This window comes from Falco cherrug, chromosome 1 (genome assembly GCF_023634085.1).
Source record: "Falco cherrug isolate bFalChe1 chromosome 1, bFalChe1.pri, whole genome shotgun sequence".
NCBI lineage: Eukaryota > Metazoa > Chordata > Aves > Falconiformes > Falconidae > Falco > Falco cherrug.
In genome coordinates, this window is record NC_073697.1 from 6774741 (window position 1) to 6796608 (window position 21868).

At 40.4% G+C, this 21868-nt stretch overlaps 1 long non-coding RNA gene across 2 annotated transcripts; it reads right to left on the minus strand.

Annotated features, from left to right (window-relative positions):
* Positions 1-315: 315 nt before the first annotated feature.
* Positions 316-6493, minus strand: LOC114015269 (uncharacterized). 2 transcript variants are annotated; one of them, XR_003559104.2, is made up of 3 exons: positions 6286-6480; positions 4469-4762; positions 316-683 (listed from the first exon to the last, which is right to left on the minus strand). It is a non-coding gene; the product is annotated as an uncharacterized LOC114015269 (long non-coding RNA). The 2 variants fall into 2 exon arrangements; XR_008730694.1 differs by lacking the exon at positions 316-683 and having other exon boundaries at positions 1025-4762; positions 6286-6493.
* Between the last annotated feature and the right edge of the window lie 15375 nt (positions 6494-21868).

Here is a 21868-nt window from a genome sequence, read left to right on the forward strand (position 1 = left end):
GCAATAATGTATCTGTAATAAAGCTGAAACACATTACTTCTTTTTTTATTGATGTAGTTTTGCAATTAGTTCCACGATATAGCTCGGGAGACAAATGGCACTGATAAAAGTATTTAGCTGTTTCATCTTCAGCATGCATGACAGTTCAAACATTACTGAATTTACAACCGTCCTCTGGGAATACAGATTGGCCACGAGCTGCTGGTGTGGTGCACCTTCCTGGAGAAGTCATTCTTGTTTTGCTCTGGGCTGTCCCAGCACCACCAGCACCACCACCACAACCACCCTCCACTACCCACCCACCCCCCGCCCCACTCTGGAGGCTGTGAAAGCCACATAACCCACCCATGAAATGGACCGCTTGTTTTTCTACTGCTGAAAAGCAGGAAAAGTCAGATGTGGACGGGAAACATTTCCAAAAGACAAAGTTAGTCACAAGGAAGGTTTGAGCGTGATAACCCAGAGGAGGAAATCCTATCAGTGTGAGCAAAAGCTAGAATAAACAAGTCACTGCAAATACTTCTTTCCCCTTTAATAAATATTTGCCTGAGGCCATCAACCTTGCTTGAACTGGACCCATATTTGATAGCGCAGACCATTCCTCTGTCTTAAAGCTGAAAAGTGGTTTTGCTTGTTTTAGAAGTCAGAGCTTGCAAACCTGTTTGCACACAGGCTTTTCTGCCCTGTAAATCAGCAAGAAATCAACAGTTATCACTCAGGTATATTATCAAAATCTAATTACATGGTCTCTATTCTTTTTAATTGAAGCTAGTTAGTGAATATTTATTCTTTGTCCCTCTGTCCCAGCCCACCACTCAAAATAGTTTCTGAAAAGTGATGCTGATCGCAGCACCCAGAGCCATGTGCCCCTGAGGGGACAGACAAGCCAGCCTTTGGCAGTTTACAGCCATACCACCATGCCATGCTCATCACTGATGATTCAAAAGAGTTTAGGTGACATGTTCCTCCACTTTATTTGTCTTAAAGACACTGTTTGCTCTATAGGGAAGAAATAAGTCAAATATTCCTCTGGCCCAAATTTCTCATTTAATGTTTAGGCACGTTCAGTTTTATTGTGCTTAGGTACACAGGATGAAGAGTGGGAACAAACCTGAGAAGCACTGAGAACGGTTATTGCCAGTCGCAATGTATCCTCATTCACCTTTGCTTTCTGAGCTTTCTACCCAAATACCAGACCCCATCCTATGGGATCCTGACTACTTGGTGTTGCAAAAGATCTCTGGCCAGCAGAAAGCATTGGGATATTTCCAGCCTGCACTTGGCTTTAGAGTATTTTCAGAGACATCAGCTTCTTTGGCATCTGCTGCAAGATTATTTCCTTGTACCATGTATCTGTAACTACGTGGTCTCAATGTACAAATGTACAAGTTAGCAGTATTTGAAGCCCCAAAGCGACAGTAGCCATCACCTCAAGTTTGGAGAAGGATCCGTTTGACTTCAGAAACAAGCATGGCAATTCTTTCTCAGCTCCTGCAAGGTAACATCGCAATTGCACAGAACGTGCTTCCCTTTGTGCTGTAAAACACAAAGTAGCTGATAGCTTGCAAGGAAACTGCCTGGATTGCTGATAAACAGAAACTACAACAGTCATGTTTTCCCTACACTGATGCTGCTGGAGCACTGACTTTTAAAAAATGTAGTGCTCCTATTTGTAATGCAGTGTTTCACACAACCAAATATTACACAGAAAACGCAGCAAAGGTGTTATAACTCTATGTGAGAGATTCAGTAAAACATATTAAGTCCTAAAGGCTAAAGAAAACATGGCACAAATTGCCTGGCTGTCTGAGAGCCAAGGTGTTTAGTAATTTTCTTATCTCGAACTGTGTCCTGTACATGGGGCGTAAAAAAGACTCGGTCACCAACAGAGTTTGCAGCTTAAAATGCCACCACCATCTATTGTAGCTGAGGAAAGGGTGTTACAGGCTTGTGCTTCACAAGGAACCCAAGGGGGAAATTCTCAGGTCCCAAAACTTTGAGTGCTGTCACATCTGCTACCTGACTGTACACAGCAATTCCCAAAGTCTTTGGCTTTGCTATGAGTGTTGGTGTTCACGTATCTCCATCTCCCTTGGACCACTCACAGGAGCAGAGTAGGCAAGCTCCCCAAACATGAAAGAATGTCTGCAAATAGACAACTGCAAACTTTCACTAAGTCATGCATACCCTAACCACTGACATATCCGTATGCTTTGGCCTCCTCCAAGCCATGGCAGGATGCCCACAGCTGTGCTCGTTTGGTACTTGAGCCACCAGGAATAAAAATACTGAAAACAGAACACCTGTATGTTCATATAGAGGTATGGATCTAGCTTTCTTTTCACTAAACTCAAAATAAACATCAGCTTTGACTTCCACAGTGTGTGGCACAGGTATAGATCTGGATGTTTAAGAGGAACAAGCTTTCTTTAGCATTTTTCCACTGCTATATTACTCACTATTTTAATCTATTTCTTAGTGAGCTCCCAGTGCATCCAAAAAGCAAAAACAGTCTTTCTGTGGCTAATCTAGTGACCATAAATTCTCAGACCGTAGTGAAATCTTGTGTGACCTCATGGATAAAGTGTTTGCTTCATATTTTGAAGGTCATAAATTCAAATCCTGTTAATAGTCTTCTTTTATTAAATGTCTCATAGCTTATTTTCAGCAGTATAATTACACACTAGGTCAGTTAATTATTACTGAATTCCTCCAGCAACAACAAAAAGGGCAAACTACCCACTAAAAAAAACCTTATAAAGTAATACTTACAAAATGATTAGCAATTTAAACAATCCAATTAAATGAGACAATTAAGTTTAAGTAGATTCCTCATTAGAGTAATTTTCTGTACTCATAACTGTACAGAAGTCTTATAGGGCTTTTTGGGAACTGGGGAGTTTGATGCATTTCCATGGATGTAAGTGTGCCATGACTGGGGCTCATATGTATGTATCTGATGAAAGAATTTGGCTGGGGAAATTTATAAACACACGTGTGGGAGCTCTGGGTCAGAGAGAGAGATCTATTTAATAGAATCTTGTTTAACTTATTGAAAGACATACCACAGGCCTTTCCTGAGTTTTTTGGGAAGTACAGCCCTATTCCATACTATAAGAGCAAATGACACCTTGTTTGGAATCTAAGTTTCTTTGAGATGTGAGAACATAATACAGATAAAAATTGCTTTCTGGGGAACTTTATGGTTGTACATCAAAATTAATGTGCTGCTTCATTAACTAGCTGTAACATTTTGCATGGAAACACCTTGTCTTTCCTGACTTGGGGGAGCATCCATTCGTTTTTCAGGGCTCAGCAGCAATGCTTTTGCTTACATTGAATAATGCTTGGCAGAATGAATAATAACCCAGGGAAAATGCTTGTGACGTAAAGTACAGCCATGCGTTAGAAAGCCAGTCTGCATCTTTTTAGGTGTTAAAGAGATTTCTGATTATTACTTGTGCTTTATTTCCTGGTACCCTCTTTCTTTGTAAGTGTTGGATAATTGCGGTGATGCCAGACAGCGTGGAAATGACAAATTATTCAAGCCACCCCTTGGGCAAGCTTGCTCAGGGAAGGCAAGCCCGACATGCCCACTGCTGGCTGTGGTTTCTGGGGGACACAGACGAGACCATAAGAGCTCTGCGTTCACCTTCAGGCATGTGCCAAGAGAAAAGTACAAAGCTGGGGAGAACAATTTGTCATTGCCCTGGAGGATCGCAGCTCTGCCAGCAAAGCGCAGTGTGGGAGGGCTGAGGCACTTCTTCCCAAAGGAAGGAAGCCTGCAAAAAGGCAGACTAGCCCTGAAGGGGCTTTTGTACCTGTATAAAAGTGGACAGTTTTATATTTAAAGAGTAGGTTTGGATGTGACAATTTTATCTTAACGTGTCAGAATTTTAAAAGAAATAGAGTGGCATGAATAAGAAAATAAATGCATTCCTTCCAGAGGTGACTTTCAAACTAAAGCCAGGACCATTTGTCTTGAAGCTCATTTCACATTAGGAAGTGTTTCTCACGATATGTTAAACCCTAAGGGGATGCTAAGATGAAAAATGTGTTTTAATTATTTTGTATGGGTTAAACAAAGGAACTTGAAATGTTATCTCTGCTTTCTACAGCAATCCATGCATGAAATGAAGAGAATTTTACAATACACAGCAAGAGAGCTAGAGTACCAGCAGTACAATGAGGTTCAAATCCAGCACAGCCCTCAGCACTGGGGGAAGAGGGCAGCCACTTTTCTGTGTAAGAATAATCCCACGAGATTCCCTGGTAAGGTTTATGTACAAGACATACATGTATCTTTGCAGATAGGTTGCCTTGTAAATTAAAGATGGAATAAATTGTAAATAGCAGATATGAATGTATGAGAGCAAGTCGAATTTACCAATTGTAACACCACATTGTTCCACAGGTGAGAGTTTACCTTCCCTATCTATGATATATTAAAATACTTTGTTATACCCACCATGTGGAACATAATGCCTGAGGCAGGGAAAGATGTGCTGTGAGGTAGCCTCATGTGTGCTTTCCTTCTCTGGGGCAAAAATGAACCTCTGTTGTAGTCTTAAGTTTATCCTCCTGCATGGCTGCAGCCAAAGAAACTGAATATTTCCTTCTTCCAGACAGCTGGCTAGTTTGGCAGTCGGGATTGACCTTATGCATACAGCAGAGGATGAAATAACACTTGAAAAGTGTTCAGTGATGAAGAACTCATCATGCTGAGCTGTGCTACAGAGGCTCTGAGGTCTTGATTTGAGATCTGGAGATAATAGGAAAGAAATACCGATAAGCTGAGGATAGTAAATGACACTTCAGTGTGCTCTCTTGGAAGACAAGAGCTATTTTTGCACACCTCTATACTGCCATACACAAATCTGCAATCAGTAAAGGTAACCTTAATGCTGTATTTTCATTGCAAACTTAAAAACACCTGTTATATCCCAGAGGTATAGAACACAGCCCATGTATTTAATGAAGATTTATTTAGCTTGTGCACTGAGACGATTTCTGATCTTTTCAACTTAATCAGAATGTAGATTTATCAGTTACTAACTTATTCATAAAATCTACTGTCAGAAATTTTAATTTGCAGCATGCTACTTAAAGAAATCTTCTTTGTTACTTACATGATTGAATGCAAAGCGGTCACTCTTTAGTTTCCAGAGTTTTTTTTCTTATTCTTATTGTAATTAAGAAATTAGGGATGATAGTCCAATAGCTAAATAGTGCTGATGAGTAACTAGAAACCAAGATTGCCCATTAGAATAGAACCCAGGAAAATTATTCATCCAGCTATTTTATTGGACATTCAATTAAGAAAACCATATGATAATATTTTTTTTTGTTCCTATGTTTTATTTCTCATTTCTTGTTTCTGTTCCCTAAACCATAATTGACAAAGGCTGAAAGGAAGAAAGTTTAGTAAAATCGGTGCACAAGCATATTATATCCAGAAATGCTTTTAAACTCATCTGGGTTTCTTTAGTCTTGGCTTAATCTTGACTGAGGTTTTAGGATATATTATCTACTGCCAAAAAAGAGTCCTAAACACTGTAAACGGAAAATGGCATTCTGCCCTTCTCCCAGCTCCAGAAAACCCAAGTGAAATCTAGAGCAGCCATATAGTCTTACAAAGCAAAAGTCTGAATAATGGTCTTATCAAAATCAATGATTATACTCCTCTGTCAAACTGTGACCATGATTATGGCTCCCTGAGAATAAATTTGTTTTCAATTTTCAATGATCTGTGTTTATTTTTTAATACAGTTTGAATTCGATGAATGGTTTCAAAGAAATGAAAAAGTAATGAAAAGTTAATTAGCCCAAGCAGCGCAGAAGAGCAATTAGCACTCCATTGCTCCTTGCAGAACGACAGTGCATCTTTGGAAAACTTCAGAAAAATAGCAGCAAATGGCATTTCCAGCCTTTTTGCTATATAAGGAAAGAAAGCATACTAAAAAAAAAATACTAATGTTGCAATTTAAAGAATGATTGCATTAGGCTTTCAGACATTAGGCCTTTATGAAAGATGTTATTTACTCTGTATCCACTAGTGCTTTTGCTCATCATAGTAAGATGCAGAGATCAAAGATAGCAGGCTGATGTGGGATGCAATAGATGTCAGCAAGGAAAAAAACATACCAGGAGAACAGGAGCAGTCAGCTTTACTGTACTTGCATGAATAAAGTTAGATACACATGTGTGCAGGTTTGGGCCCAGATACATACACGGGTTTAAAAACATTGAATTAAAGGCATAAAAGGAGTTAATAAAGCCACTTACTGTGCACTGAGTAGAGGTTTGCTCATGATAGGTAGTTCATAGGTTGCAAGCATTTGAAAAGCCTCACAAATGCCTGTCATTAGTCATCTACCTTTAGACAGCCCTTAGCACTGGGTGTATTTTTGTTTATTTGGTTTGAGCTTTGTTTACATGCTCTGTTTTGCTACTGTGCCACCCATAGAAATCTCTCATCTGCTATCCCCAAAGAACAAATAGCACAGCAAAGTAAATATGTAACGTGAGAGGGGAAAAATAAAAATGGGAGAGGCCACAGATACATTTGATATGACAAAAAAGGGATCATGAGCTGAATTTCAGCTCAGCAAGAGCACTGCTTGCTTAATAATTACCTCTGACCTACTGCATTGGATTTCCAGCCTAAAAGCTGCCACCTTTCAGATAAACCAACCTCAGAATGTCATCAAGCAATGCAAAAGTGAACTATACAGGAAAACTTAAGAATTTGTCTCAACAAATGAAAAAGTAGGACTGAAGCATGCAAAATAGGTGAGGAGCACACAGAAATGGGAAAATCAAGCTGTTCTATGTCTCGAATCAGGGCTGCATGCTGGACTCTAGGTTTCAGAAACAGCCAGAGACTTTTGGAAGGATTTGTACTGTGTCAGGCAAGACTCCCCACATGGATGCCTGTTCCCCACATCCTTTACCAAAACTCCCAGCAGTTTCTATAGATGTTTCAGCAGTAAGGAAACAACAGGAACAGCTGCTCGGGAAATGAGAAACTTTTCTTCTCAGGAAAATGCTTCAGGATGCCAAACTGGAGGATACTGAGCATTGGCTTTTTTGCTAGCCTCAGAGGTGCAGTGAAATGTGCCTTCTGATAGAAAAAAATAATGCAGGCAAAGCACTTACATAAATGGGCCCTAGGAATGGGATAAAACCTCGCTCCTGCTAAAATCAATGGGCACAGGGCCACTGACTGCCCTTTGGATGGAGTTCTGCTGCTGGGACAAGGGAAGTCAATTCACTTATTGACACAAAGAATAACTTTCTATTATATTGGTCTTCAATGGACTATTTATAGATATAAAGCGTTTCAGATAGTATTAATGTCATTCATAACCAGTGTGTCCTAAAGCTCCCTAGAAACTCACAGCCCTAAACTGTTTAAATCAGCAGCAGTCTTTAAATGCAACAGAGTTCTCCCTGGCTTACAAGTACGGAAGATGGAAGTTTGTAGCAGAAAACAGGATTGACATTTTGTAGTCACTGCATGAAAACCTTCAGTAATGGCAAATAACAGAAATTAGGGTAAACAAAAGTGTGTGCATTTGTAGAGGTATGTACAACACGCCTCAGGGGTGCTGTGAGCACAGAAATGAAGTCCAAGTGACTCAGCATCCAAGACAAGCACATTTATCTCTGGTACTGCACACATGTTCATTGTTCTACTTGTACAATGGCATATTATATTGTGACCAGAGTATTAGGGTAGAAGCGTTTACATGTCTTTAATATATACAGCCCATTTGTGTAGCGAGTATTTCATTGTTTTCGTGTCAATAGCATATACAGTTACTCTGTTAGTATCGTTATTTCTCTCTGTGGTGATCTGCAACTGGTTTCAGAGTTTCAGCGTACATCTCATACAGTGACTGCAGACAGAAGTATAACCAGCTTCTTTGACTCCTTCATTAACTTTTAACCTTCAGTTTCCTATTTCCTATGTGACTGTCACAAAATAAATACCAACTCCATGGCCACTGGTATGCAATAATCCTGGAACCCTTTGGTGTGCCCTACTACAGGAAAAAAGGAAACGGGTTTTTAACTCCTTGAGAACTGAATCATCACCAGCTTGTGAAAGTGTAAACAGTGGTAAGCACAAAGGAAGAGCAAAAATGAAAAACAAGTTTGTGGAGACAGAAAAGCCCATACTGCAAAGCACACATTTCAGAGGTGAGAGAATCTAGGAAGACTCACGTCTGAAGGCGGTGTTAAAACAACAGCATGAACAAGGGTATAGGAAGGGAAACCCCAAACAAACCCAGTATTTTAGATTTTGGCTTTCTTTTAATCCAGTAACATGCCAATTGTTAACAACAGTTTTTAAAACACTGTTTTACTCAGGAAAACCCTTAAAACCTGGTGAGCTTTGATAGGCAACATTCTTTTAAAGTAAACCTGAGCTAACAGTTTGAAGTGAAATAACAGAAGCCTGAATTAAAATTCTGGAAAGGTTGCAGGTTAGGTCAGTGGGCTTACTGTCCCCTAGAAAATAAGTGTTGCTTTCAGATATCTACTGCAACAGAGTAAGCATGACCTCAGCTTATGATAGGATATTCTCCCAGTAAATTGAAGATGAGGCTTCCAGACCATCCTCCACATGCTTTCAGATGTTTTTCTTGCGATATGGCTGAAAAATCTTACGAAGAACAGATTTTCCTCTAGGGCTGTGACCTAGAAACTAAGATACAAAGTCATCTTCCTATTTGCTTCCTTTCTAGGCAAGGGAGCCCTGGGAACAGAGCTAGGGAACAGGCTGTTGTGGCTACTAGGTTTCCCTTATCGTTATTAGAGCTGCTTTGACAAGAGGAGTCATGCTCTTCTGAAGTTTCTGAAGCCTTTCAGTGCTTTCTCCCATAGTGCTGCTTCTCCACATCAGCCTAGAAGCCTACAGGAAATTTAGAGTCTGCTCCAAATATGAGGGACTTGAATCCAAGTTTATTACAAAGAACAGTCTAATCAGAACATCTGACTGACTGCCTACAAGTACCACTTCTAGGTCCTTGATACACTTTCCTGCAGGTACACCCTGCCACACAGCCTTACTGTGACTACAACAGAAAACACTTAGCTGTAACTAAAATGTTAGAACAAAACCCTTTACACCAGGCTTTAAAACAAAAAAAGTATCACAAACACAACTAAATACAAACAAGTTAAAGACATAGTCATTACCAAAAATAAGCCTAATAGCTGCTAGGAACCAATAGCCCCACTATTATAAGAGACTCCTCACCAGCAGCTAACAAAAAACCCCAAACCTAAAAACATTTCTTGCCCTGAACTCCTCTTTTAAGGATTTTCAGCCCCTGAGCTCCACCCACCATCCCAGGTGAAAGGCATAAGTTCTTGAATCACAGTATAGATGTTGTGATATATAAATAGTGCACCTGGGGCAGAGAAGAAAAAAAGGTAACATTTGTGTCTGAAGATGTGTTAACAGCAGAGAAGATCTAGTATATAGTGATGCACCTGAGACTGGATGAAGAAAGGGAGAAGGTGAGTTTATTATATTTCCATAAGAAAACAGGAAAAAGCATAGGATATGTAAAATTAATTACTTTAACCTACTTTTTCTTGTGGGAGTGAATTCTAGTACTAGGATAAGAGGGCCTTCTGTATTTCTTGATTTGATATAGCATTAAATATTTAGTGAGACTAAAGGTGTTTTACATGGTGAGTGGTAACTCCTGTGATTGCTTTTGAGGAAAAAAGAAAGAAGAGCTAAGGAATAGTAGTAGTAATAGAATGGTGAGAAGTATTTTATGCAACTTTCTAAGCTTTTTTATAAACTTATGCTATGAGGTGTCTGAAGACTATGTTTTACAGATCCATTCAACATTTGCTTAACCCACTGTGATTCTTAGGCTATATAACAACTTTTAAAGATGCAGCCAAAACTAAATACAGAATTTCACTGATACAGTGAAAGATGTACTGCTTCTTCATGGTTTTGCTGCTCATTCCAATGTCCCTTGACCTTATGGTATTAAGCTGTAAAACAGCTTTTACAAAGATGCAGACTTAAAGAAATATTACAAAGCCCTCATTGTAAATGTAAATATCTGAGGTTTATGTTCTATGCATAAATGGTATTTTTGTTATGATCCAAAAATGTATAAAAATAAAAGATGATTATGAGAAGGGACTAGGCTATTAAAGCCATATTTCTCCAGTAAAGTATTTGCATAAACATGCTAGAAATTCACTGGAGTTCAAATACAGCGTGATCATGACCAGTGTAATTAAATTACAAATTAAAATATGTGAACCATCTGCACTGCAATGTGAATCATAGTACTACATTGGGAATATCGATGATGAGCTTTGTATTATGTAGTAAAATAAAATCTACCAAAGCTCTACCTATTTTCCAGTCCCTTCAACAGTTGCAATCAGTAGAGCATTCCCCTTGGCCTTGTCTAACTTATTACTGAGTGTTACACTTCTGTGGCTCTATAATTCCTTTAAAGGCTTTGCAAAAGGACAGGTGGTTTTCAATGGTTTATTAAAAGGCTTTTTGAAAGGGAAGGGAAAAAAAAAAAACCCTGAGTTGGCATCGTTTGAATATTGGATGCCACCTAATTTTGAAAATAAAGAGATGACAAAGGGTCAGGACTCTGGAGAAGCACACTAGGGAAGTCAACTAGGCTAATACAGGAGTCAGAATGCTATTTTGTCCAATATTGCTTAGATGTGCCTGTAAACTTTTTTCAGGCCTAAGTTACCTTATAGATACAAAGGAAATTTGAACCATGCTGCATGGGCACACGATCTTTTCTTGTCACCCCATCCAAAAGACACCAAAACTATCCTGGAGACGTGCTGCTATGTCCAGCAGGACTCCTCTTCCTGACCCTTCTTGAAACGGAAAAAGAAAAGAGGTTTTACAGGCAATCTCTTTGTAAAACTGTTAATTTAAAAACCAACAAAGCATTGGAAGCTGGTGCAGAATTAATTGATACTGCATCAGATATCCCTATGTCATGCAATAACATTACAGGACAATCTTGATGAACCAAGAAACTAAACACCAAAGGTGTGACAGCAGTCCTAGATGACTAATTCAGCTGTGGAGACTGTATCTAGATCAAAACTTTATTTCCATTCAAAACCTGTGCAAAAGATAAATGATATACTAGCTAACTTCCAGTAACTTGAGTGAACTGGGTAAAATCAGTTATGAGCAGAATCTCACTAAAGCAATAAATTGCTGTAAGATGCTGCAGATCTAAAAAATCCATTAACAGTGATGCATGTCTAGATCCTGCAGCACATCACTGACAATTGACAGCTCCAGTATCGCACCCTCTGAGGGGATTCCTGTTACCTATACTAGCTGGGAACTGTGGTCCTATGTGGCCAGTTAGCTCGAGGAACACCACAGCCAAGGCCATCCATGAAGAGTACTTTTGGATTGGATCTGTAAAACACGCATGTGTCTCACAGAGAAAGTCTAAAATACACTTGTATTGAAAATCCCAGTTGATAACTTCCTTTTCATAATCAATACAGCAAATTACACAGAAGTTGTTAAAAGGAATATAATAGTTATTGCTTCCTACTACCTGTAGAGTAGTATGCTGGTACGAGAGTGTGGTTTTAGTAGTTTAATCAGTTATTTGCACCTGATGTTCATCCTTTTGGATGCATTTAGAAATATTTGCCATGGGACAATTTCTTTACACCTAAATGGTCCTATTTTGGTTGACTAAATATTTTCTATAGGACTAGGAGTGTAGAGTATATCCCACTAATGTTTCTTTTGCTATGACAAACTTACCTGCATTTTTATCAATTCTTAAACATAAGTCACAGGCTATTTATTATTCTTAACTTGAGAACATTAAAAAACATCAACCTGGTCTACATCCTTCTTTCTATTTTACATGAAGAATAAGAAAACTTAAACGTGTGTCTTCAGTGTGAAATATGAAGGTATTAGACCAATTTTATTAAAAATTTATTGTTTGTTTGGAACAATTATACTTGCCATAGCTCATTGACATTATCATGCATGATTTGCATCTCTAATAAATAATGTATATTCCAACTAGTCTGAAACTCCTGAACAAAGATGATGAACTCCCAAAGGACTGCTGGCAGATAGAAATTTAATATAAAAAAATATATAAATGTCTTAACTTACTAGTTTATACTTTAATGAGGGTATCTGAACAAGGTCCCTATGTGCCATACTTCCTCCTGTTGTTCAGATCTTGCCTTTCAATAGCTCTCTGAGCTAAAGTAGCGATGCAATATAGCTTTGCTTGATAGAAACAATCTTTCAGAATTATTACAGTCTGGTTTTGCTACATTTAATATTCAGCTTTATATTAAATCATGTAATGATGTCATTATCAGTTTGTTAAAAATAAAAAAGAGCTGTCATGAAACAGTCTTATGAACTGATTCCAGCCACAAGCTTTTGTTTTTCACCTCTGGGATATGAACCTCCAAAAACCACAAAGCAGGCGATTGTAAGTACTGGGCTTCCTGGGTAGGTCTAAAAGCACCTTCCCTATTCTGGGGAGGTTTTCATATGCATGTTCATATTGTGTCTTCCTGCAAAGCCAAATCAGAGCTGGCACATTCAGTTATAATGCAGTGCTCTTATACAATTTTTTTGACCAAGGCTGTTATTGCACCTGTGTAGGAAGGCTGCAACATCAAAGGCAACACATGAAAGGGAGGAAGAAAAACCCAATAAATTTAGGGATTTGATTATTTGTGTAAATCATCATAGATACGGCATCTTTCTTTGATGTAGCCAGCACAGAAAAGGTTGGAAGGTCATACTTAAATGTAAACTGCTTTCCAGCTTCTGCATTGGTCCTCCTTCAGAGCAAGATTTTGGTGTGATCTGGTGTGAAAGCTCCCCCCTTTCATCCTTCCCTGCTTTCATCATTTCCATGCAGAGGGATTGCTCATTCATTGCTTATGCAGCTGCTGGAGAGAGCAGTACCTAAAGATGTTGGTGTATAGTCCAGTCTACCTTTTGGTACACTGAGATCTTCAAACTAGCCCTCCAAATACAGATTATGAAAGGATGTTCCAATAAAACTGAAATCTGCCTGCTGAAATGTCTTGAAAACTGAGCTAGAAGCACCACAATGAAGTGATGGTTCTTGCGAAACCAGGCTCCTGCTGGAGACAGGCAGGTTGTGAAGGTGCTCTGAACCTGGGAGATGCAGTCTGGGCTCCTCTTTCTGCTGAGAAGCAGCCTAATCCTGAATGTCACTGCAGTGCCTCTAATCCCCAATCTCGCCTGTATCAGAGTGGGAATATCGCTTTTGCATCAATAAACAGTACATTAAAAAGCTTAATAGTGTTCAGAATCTTATATAAAAACCATTTGGTGTTTTAATCCTACTTGATCAAGATAACTATAGCTCACTTGCTTAAGCTAATTAGCTGGGAGAGTGTTATCAATGTCTGCCAAATAGCATGGAGTTTTACGCAGACTAAGGTCTCAATTAAAAGAACTATGTAAAATCTCACATTTCTGGCCCATGCCAAAATAGCATTGCCTGACTTTACAAGTTTGGTGCAGCTAGGTTTACATGAGCTGTGATGCTTCTCTTTGATGTCATGTGTGACATTACAATCTGCAAGGCAAGTTTTCTACAGGAGCCCTAGAAAGCCGTGATTTCAGATTGCAACTCGGGCATACTTTGGACTCACTGCTGCAGACTTCCACTTGTGAAAGAAATGTCAATGAAGTCAAGGTGAATTGAGTGAAACAGATTTTACAATCACACTTTTAAAAGTCTGATCCTGTTCTTGCATCTGAGTAATTTCTTATGCTGCAAAACATCAGTCTTCCTGATGTTTTTAGTTTTTAACTAAAAGGCATCTTTCAAATACAGAATTTCAAGGCTGTTTCTCTCCTCAGTTTAATGAGGAGAGGATTTTAGGGCTGTGAACTTGAAGGAATGAAGATGTTTCTAAAGTGGAACTTTCTAGCCTCTTTGTCGTTATTATTCTATAGGTATGGCTGAAGTGTCAGTCACTTTGGGGAAGCAGTATGTCCAAGCTCAAGTCAAATTGTTTCTGTGAATTGGGCAGATAATTAGAGAAAAGCATAGAAGTACTGGCAAATTACCCATAGGATATCACAGTCATCTATCCCATGGGGCTGTTGAGTGGATTAACTAGTAATGCTTGGAGAAATAGTCACAATTAATGTATTTTATTAGCTTGATTTTTTTAAAATTATTTTTCCCCCATGAAATTGCCTAAGAGAAGCCTATGGATTTTTAAAAGTGCATGTAAGTGGGATAAGAGTCTGCATTTCAAGTGCTTACCTACCTAAGCAACCTTCCTGTCTGCCCTGTCACATAGAAATTGTGCAGACTACCGTCCCAAAATGATGTTGGAAATCATAGAATGACTTGCGTTGGAAGGGAACTCAAGATCATCTTGTTCTAATCCCCCTGCCGTGGGCACATATCCCCCTCTTCCCTCACCTGCCTTCTGAATCCGACAGCAAATGGGGGGAGCTGGCTCTCACCTACCTGAGACTATAACATCCCCAGTCCTGCCCAGCTCTTGGACATGTATATGGGTCTTGCTATGAGAGAGGATGGTTGTTTGCTCACCCTGCAGAGTTTGTTGTGTAATACTCCATTCCATAATTCTTTCCAACAGAGAACAGTGATGTCTTTCAGTAGCTTGTGTGTCAAGAGACTGAATTTTGCCTTTAACATTTTAGTGATAAGCTGCTGCAGGCAATGACCTATCCACTTAACTCAATGAAGATGACTTGGAAAAAAAATAAAATACCAGAGGTGATGACTTCAGGACAAAAAAAAAACCAAACAAAAAACCACACACATACATTCTTAGAGTAGTATTTGAGCCTATACTATGGGGGGAAACAGATGATATTTCAGATCAGACTAGCGGTGACTTATAGATACTGTAATGTTTCAATCCAGAATTCCAGGCAGCTGTGAAAGGAAACTGCTGTTTCCTATCCCATAATAATGCATTATTACCTTAAAAATACTTCAAATGCACCCAGAGGCAAAGAAAATTGCCCTACATCTTGAATATGGGTTATGCACAGAGTACATAAAGAACACTTTTCCTGGTTTATCTTAATAAGTATGTTTCATATAGGTTTGGTTCATTGAGAAAAAAGGACTTTCTGCCCTTTTACATCAATTTTAATTGTGCTGATCCATATGGACTGGAATGCATGTGGAAGCCTCTGGTATGGCAGAGAAAAATGCATTATGTTTTCCTTGTATGCATGTGACCTTCTAAAGCACAGTAATAGGAAAGAAATTACATCTGCATCACAGGTTTTGTATTCCATAGCAATACATAGAAACTGCACATAAGTCTCATGTGGAGGAGCAAGGGATTAAATAATATGCGTGAAAACAGATCAGTCACTATCACTTTGGAGAAAATACCCCTTGGTTTCAGAAGGAACCGGGCTCTTTAACACCTATGGGAGGGCAGTGTGTTGGGGAGGGGGATTACAGTTCTTGAGTCGATTGCCCAGGATTAATTTTTTTGATTCCTTGAAAATTGCATCTAGGAAAAATGTGATATGGCATGTTTGTTTGGTTTTATTTCTGGCAAAGCTGTTTATTCTCATGTGAACGTCTCATTAAAGGTAAGATCCAGGTGTAATTCCCAGAGGACTGAAACGGAACCCACGGCAAGGAAACTGCCTCACGCATACACTCTTTCCCAGCCCTGGGAAACGGCAGCGGGGCACTGAGTGCACACATTTGGAATCCTTCTCGCTCTCATCAAAAAACATCTGATGAGCTCCATCGTGGGATTAAGAGAACACGTTAAGAAAGCCTATCGTAATATGAAAGCGATGAAGCCTTTCTCTGAACATCTGTATGCATAGTGCGAGTGTCGTTACTCAGCAGCAGGCGTGTAGAAGGGAAGGGGAGCTAACCTCCCCATGAGCCCAGCTGCGGCATTTATTCCAGCACAGACCCTGGGCTCCTGTGCAGGGATCCTTCATATCTCAGCACAGCTTAAGTTAGCAGTGCCAATTGTGACAAGGTTCCCAAACCTTGGAAGGGGATGCTGCTCCAGTGCACAGGTCTCCAAGCGCTCTCGGAGAAAGCGCCGCCTTGGAGATTGCCAGTCTGCCCCTGTTCTACTGCACATTGCTTACACTGATTAGTTTTGATGGATGAATTGCTTTGGAAATAGTATTAGGCATCAGTGCACTCAAAGTGAGGCTTTCATTCCCTTATGGACGTGATTATCCTCATCCTCCTTTTGGCAGCATTTTGTCAGAGTGGCGGCTCGCGCAGAAGGGCAGGAGGGGGGAAGCCGGACGCTCAGCCCTCGTGAGCCAGCACAGTCGGAGCTGGGGCTGTTCACCATATTGTGCAAATCCGAGAGGGCTGACAACATCAAATAAAGTATTGCAAATTACATTAGCAGTACTCCAGGTAGCAGGTTTTGAAATATCCGGTGACTGATGCATATGAATGACTAAAACCATTAGCTTTTCCTACTAATATTTCCACTAATGATTTCCAATTGGTTTCTCTAACAAGGAAAGCCACGCTTGGGAAGTGAAAACAAAACCGTTTGGTCTGTGCTGGGTAAAGCTCTTCAGCTGGAGAAAATGGTACAGTGTTAGTAATTGGATCTTTTCTCTTTCCTTTTTTTTTCCTGAAAGCATACAGGAAAATTGACAAAAGCAGCCGACTAATAATTGGCTTTGTGTCAATGTTCTGTATGTAGCACTGAAGAGACAAAATCCTTCTTGAAAGCCCTAAGGCAAGCTGCAGGGATGCAGCATGGCCACTTTGTGTCTGCTCCTTCAGCCGCTGGGCTGCCACAGCAGCTGTTACCTTCTGCATCTCCGAAGAAGCCTTTCCCAGCTAATTGTTTTGCATAAACACAAAGGGACTTTTCCCTCAAATCTCCCCTCAAAGGCAGCCTTTTAAAAGCTGGCAAGAAGCCTACCTCTCCACTCACTAAGCAGGGCTTTTTGTGGGACCCCTTTCTGCTCTGCTGCAGATTTGCTTTTACAGCCCCACCACCTTGCACTGGTTCTCTGTGTGGGGTAAATTCAGTCAGGTAGTTCGGCTGTGACATCTTTTTTGTGTGTGCATATGTCTCTGTGTCTGCGTAACACTGCCGGCTTCAGCAAAATGGCTTGATCATAGGTAGGTCTGTATGTGACAGCTAACATCCAGATTTTTTTTCTGTCCGACAGCCCTCCCCTGAGCATCTTCCCACCTTTGGGTGAACCTCTGCAGTCTGCTCTGCTGTGGCAGCTCCTAGGTGCACAAACAGTTTCAGAAGTAGGTATGGATGTAGTCATGTCAAAAAAGCTGGTTTTCCAAAGACTGTTTTATATTTGTGCTTAACGTTATCAGAAACCAAACCTTCTCTTTATGCCTTGCCCATATGGATGTACAATAAAGCTGTATCCACTTCCTTTCTTCTTACACACATATAACTGAAAACCAAATCAGGATTTAATCTGCCTGGTGTAATGCCTGCTTTCTGATATAGTAGGCATCAAGTTATTTTTAAGTTCTCTGCAAAATTCTCTTGAACCTGCAGTTTTCCCCTTGATAAGCTTCTGGCTCATCCAAAGGCATCATGTGGGTTAAGCTGTGGTCTGTGCTGCTGCCTCAAACATCGGTGCCATCGGGTTAACTGGCTCTTCCTTCCAAGTGATGCTCTTTGCCTGCACCTCCCCGGTTTGCTGCTTCCTCCAGCTTTTGTAGGGGTCTGTGACTCTTCTCTGCAGACCCTTTGCTGGTCAGGGCTGCTCTCATCACAAATGAAAAAATGAAATATATCCATTGCATTTTTTTTCTGAGCTCTCCATTCCAAAGCATCCCAACCGAACAGGAAGTGCTATTAAGCACCTTGTCCCTGTTAGAGCAAAAGTTGAAATGCTGCTGTTTTCAGTAGAGCTGATGTTTTGATTTTTCCACCAGCTGTACAGCATTGACCAGATTAGCACTCCTTTGTAATCAATACGCTGAATTCTAAATTTTGTGCCTCTCTGATCAGATCCCCATATCGCTCCAGGCTTCATGGATTTGCTTCCCCTGTGGCTCCTGCACAGACGAAGTAGCCAGATCTTAGCCACGCACAGCAAAAATGAAGATGCTCCTGTTCATGCCATGAAGTAAGGCTGTTCAGCAATTAGCTAAAGGGGACCAGGTGGGGCACGATTAAAGTGGATGGGCTAGAAGCAGTGTCCTGTTGGGGTGGCGTTGATCTGTGTGTATGACAGGCACGCAGGTCAGCAGGGTGGGAGCACGGGTTTTCTGTCTCACTGATAGTTTCTCTCTTTGCACTTGCACAAGCTAGCCGCTGGGAGAAGGGAGGAGTGCTGCGGCTTCTTCAAACCCTGTCCTGTACAGGTAACAATCTACCTTCAGTAGTTTCACTGCTCTTGTGGGCTCCTTCTCTTCTCAGCCTATTTGGCAAGCCATTTAGTTTTGCCTCACAAGCCAATAGCTGGCCTCTGGGCTGTCACTTGGACCCTGAAACAGCTCATGATACTTCTCTCAGGACCATTTAACCGAAATGTGTTAACCATGTCCTGGGTTGAGAAATCACATCTGCTTATGTGTATGTAAAACTGTCGCCATCCCTGAAATGACTAACTATACATTTCTGCTGTTCCTAAAGGTGCTGTGCAGTGCTCCTGGCTCAGGTCAGCTGCCTCATCAGGACAGAGGAGGCTGAACATCACCATTACTCAGGTACTCTACAGAGGAGAACAGCACTGGATAAATACAAAATTATCATTTGGGTGTCCATGTAATGGGTTTAATTATCAGAGTTCATCACTGGGCCCTGTAGATGGATGTTGCTTTAAAGTTGCAACTTCTCAGACTTGAAAGAAACCTTGGGAACAACGTTGATTCACCCAAGGAGGGAACACGATGGTGAGTGTAGAAGTGCCAAAGGCCAGACCCTGGGAGTTACAGCCGTGATGCTTTGTGCCCCGAGGCTGGGAAGGCACAGGGGAGGCAGCACGGATCCGGGCTGCACCATTCCCTGCTGGAGTGTTCCCCAGATCCAGCCCCAGCTGTACCCAGTGACTGTACCCAGGAGCTCCGGCCAAAGGGGACCGCTGGTAGCCTTTGCCCCGCTCAAGTGACTAGGTCCTGGCTGCCAGGGGCAGCCCCTTCAGCCTGGAACGAGCCACTGGCTTCTCAAGTTACCTTATTTATGATTATGTCTCAGAGCCGTAATTTAAAAAAAGCTCAAGCAGACGTATCCAGTTAATCTGATAAAATGTCAAAATACTTCTGTGTACAAGATAATCATCTGCAGGCTTCCTACAAGTGCTCTTTCAGAATAATGGCAGCCTTGTTCAAAGAAAATACCTGGATAAACCAGCACCTTTTGAGGCAGGTAATCATCTGGAAGATAGTCTGATAAAATGACCTTACATATTAGAAATGAGCTGTAGCTCCTTCTGCAGAAGAACTCCCCACAAACAAATACTTGCATATCGGTATCACCAAAATTAAATGAGAATCCATCTGTTGTATGTAAAAACGTATGTAGACCGTTTGCCTTCGGTGCAGCTATGTCTCCTTTCGCTAGATGAGACTATGAACAGGTGTAATTAGAAACTGTGCCCTGAGAGGCCGTGTTAGGCAGGGCAGAAAAAAGTGATGGCTGGCTGGACCACCTCTTCTTGTATTTGCCAAATGCCTCTATGCTTATGTTTTTAATTTCTTCTAAGAATACCAAACCTAAACAGTGAGCTGAAATTTTCCCTGCTGGAGGTCAGCTTTCCAGTGGTTTTATTTACTGTTTACTCCAACAGAAACAGTTTGGTAATTCTGAGTAGGAGAAAATAAAATATTTTATCTTAATAATTAATTCTGTCAGTCCTTTTAAAAACACCAGATAAAAAGACTGCTCCTTTTTTGAGGCAAAACATTTATATTTAAAGACGGAATGACCTCTCTATAGCAAGAGAAATTTTTTTGCTTTTGACATGACAGCGTCAGTAGTATTAAACCATTATTTAGAACAGTGCAATAAGTAGTATTACCTCATTTCCATTCAAACTACTTCTCTTCTCTCATTTCAGCCCTTTATGGACAAAGAGATACAAGGCAACAAGGCATGTAAGAACTGTAGATTGGGATGAGTCCTTGCTGTAAGGCATAGCTTCAAACATGACTTTCTCCATTTCAACCTTAGGCTAGGTTTTTATCCCACTTCTTCCCTATGCAAATTGTTAACAGTGCAACAATAGCAAGGATTAAAAAAACCCCCAAAATAAGAGTTTCAAAAAGGTGAGTATTTTGCTTCAGGAGCTTCCTCTAAATCAGAGGCTGCCTTGCAGGCATTTTGTAATTGTCTGTTGTAGGTTTTCCTGCACCTCCATCTCCCATCAGAGGCAGGGTATGATTGATCAGAACCAGGAGGATGATTGTATTAACTTTATTTTGAAGTTCGTTTTGAGCTGAAAGTGGAAACTTGAGACAATCTTCATGGTATTAGGAAGCTAAGGAGAGTTGCTTTATAAAACTCTGAATTGAATTTAAAGCCTGGTCTCTTCTTTTTTAAATTGTCGTTTTCCCCGACCACCTCCTCTTTTTTTATGAACAAAAGCTTGTAAGGTGATCGCTTTCAGTATACTATAATGATTCTGGGAGGAAGATATTTCAGTGTCAAATGTGCCACGCAGAAGCAAAAAAACATATTCCAATGAAGAATCTTCAAATTTAAAACAACCCTTTCCCTAGGTGCTTGGGGGGTAATGGTTCAATTCTTCACACAGGAGAATAACATCTTTTTAGTGTTTTAGATGTCCTGATAAACAATAGATTATAAGCCTAAACCCTGTATGATTCTCACATCTGTGTCATTAAAGATGAAGTGCCTCAGACCAGAGGTAGCAAATGAAGACTTTTTAATATTTCATGTGCAGTGGAAGTTTCAGAAAGCCTGGCTTAGATGCAATTTATTCTTTTTCTTTGCAAGAAGAGCTTTCAGTTTGGGGGGAAGTTTTACATCTTTTCCATGTTGTTTTGGATTTTTCTGTTTCCCTTTCATTACCACGGTCACCTAATTACTCCCTGTACATGTGTGTTTCCTCTTCACCCCCCCACCATCTCTCTGCTGCATCCTTTCTGGGTTTCCCCTTCCATTTGTTTTCTGCTTCAGCCCCACTTCTGGGCCTACTGATCCCTATGTCCTTGTCCTAATTTCTTTTCCAGACTGAACTCATTTCCTTTCTTGGCCATATTTCTCCTGACCCAGTCCAAGCTTCCTTTACACCTGCCCAGAGCTATTTTCCTGCCAAACCCAAACTACAGTAATCATGCTATGAAAGTCTCTTAAAAAAAGGCCAAATACTGGAAGATGCAGAAAATGGTTGCGTTGTACACTGTGTTGCTCTGCACTTATACAGCTTCTGGTGATCCAAGTATGGGTGCCAGTGAAGACCGTAGCAGCTATCGGGTAGCATGTATCCCAAAAACATTTCTGGGCATAAAAGGACAGATGCAAAGTTTCAGTAAATTCGTGTAGCTCACTTGTGATAATAAAATGATATTTTATACCAGATGTGGATTTGATCCCTGGAGGAGCAAGATACTAGAGATTATGAAACAAAGCACAGTGGTTTGCTGGTTTGTTTGTTTTGAGTGCAGTAATCTTCAACAGCTTTGTTTCGCATTACAATGACATTACTGCCATGTCTGTACTTCATCCCATGGAAAAAATTTATCCCAGCCTTTTCTGTTTTGTTCTGAGCAAGAACTTCTCCATTTACACTGCCCTTTTCTGTTTCCTGTCTCGCACTTGGAAATTTGGTTTCTTTACTCGCTTTAATTTAAAAGTCCCC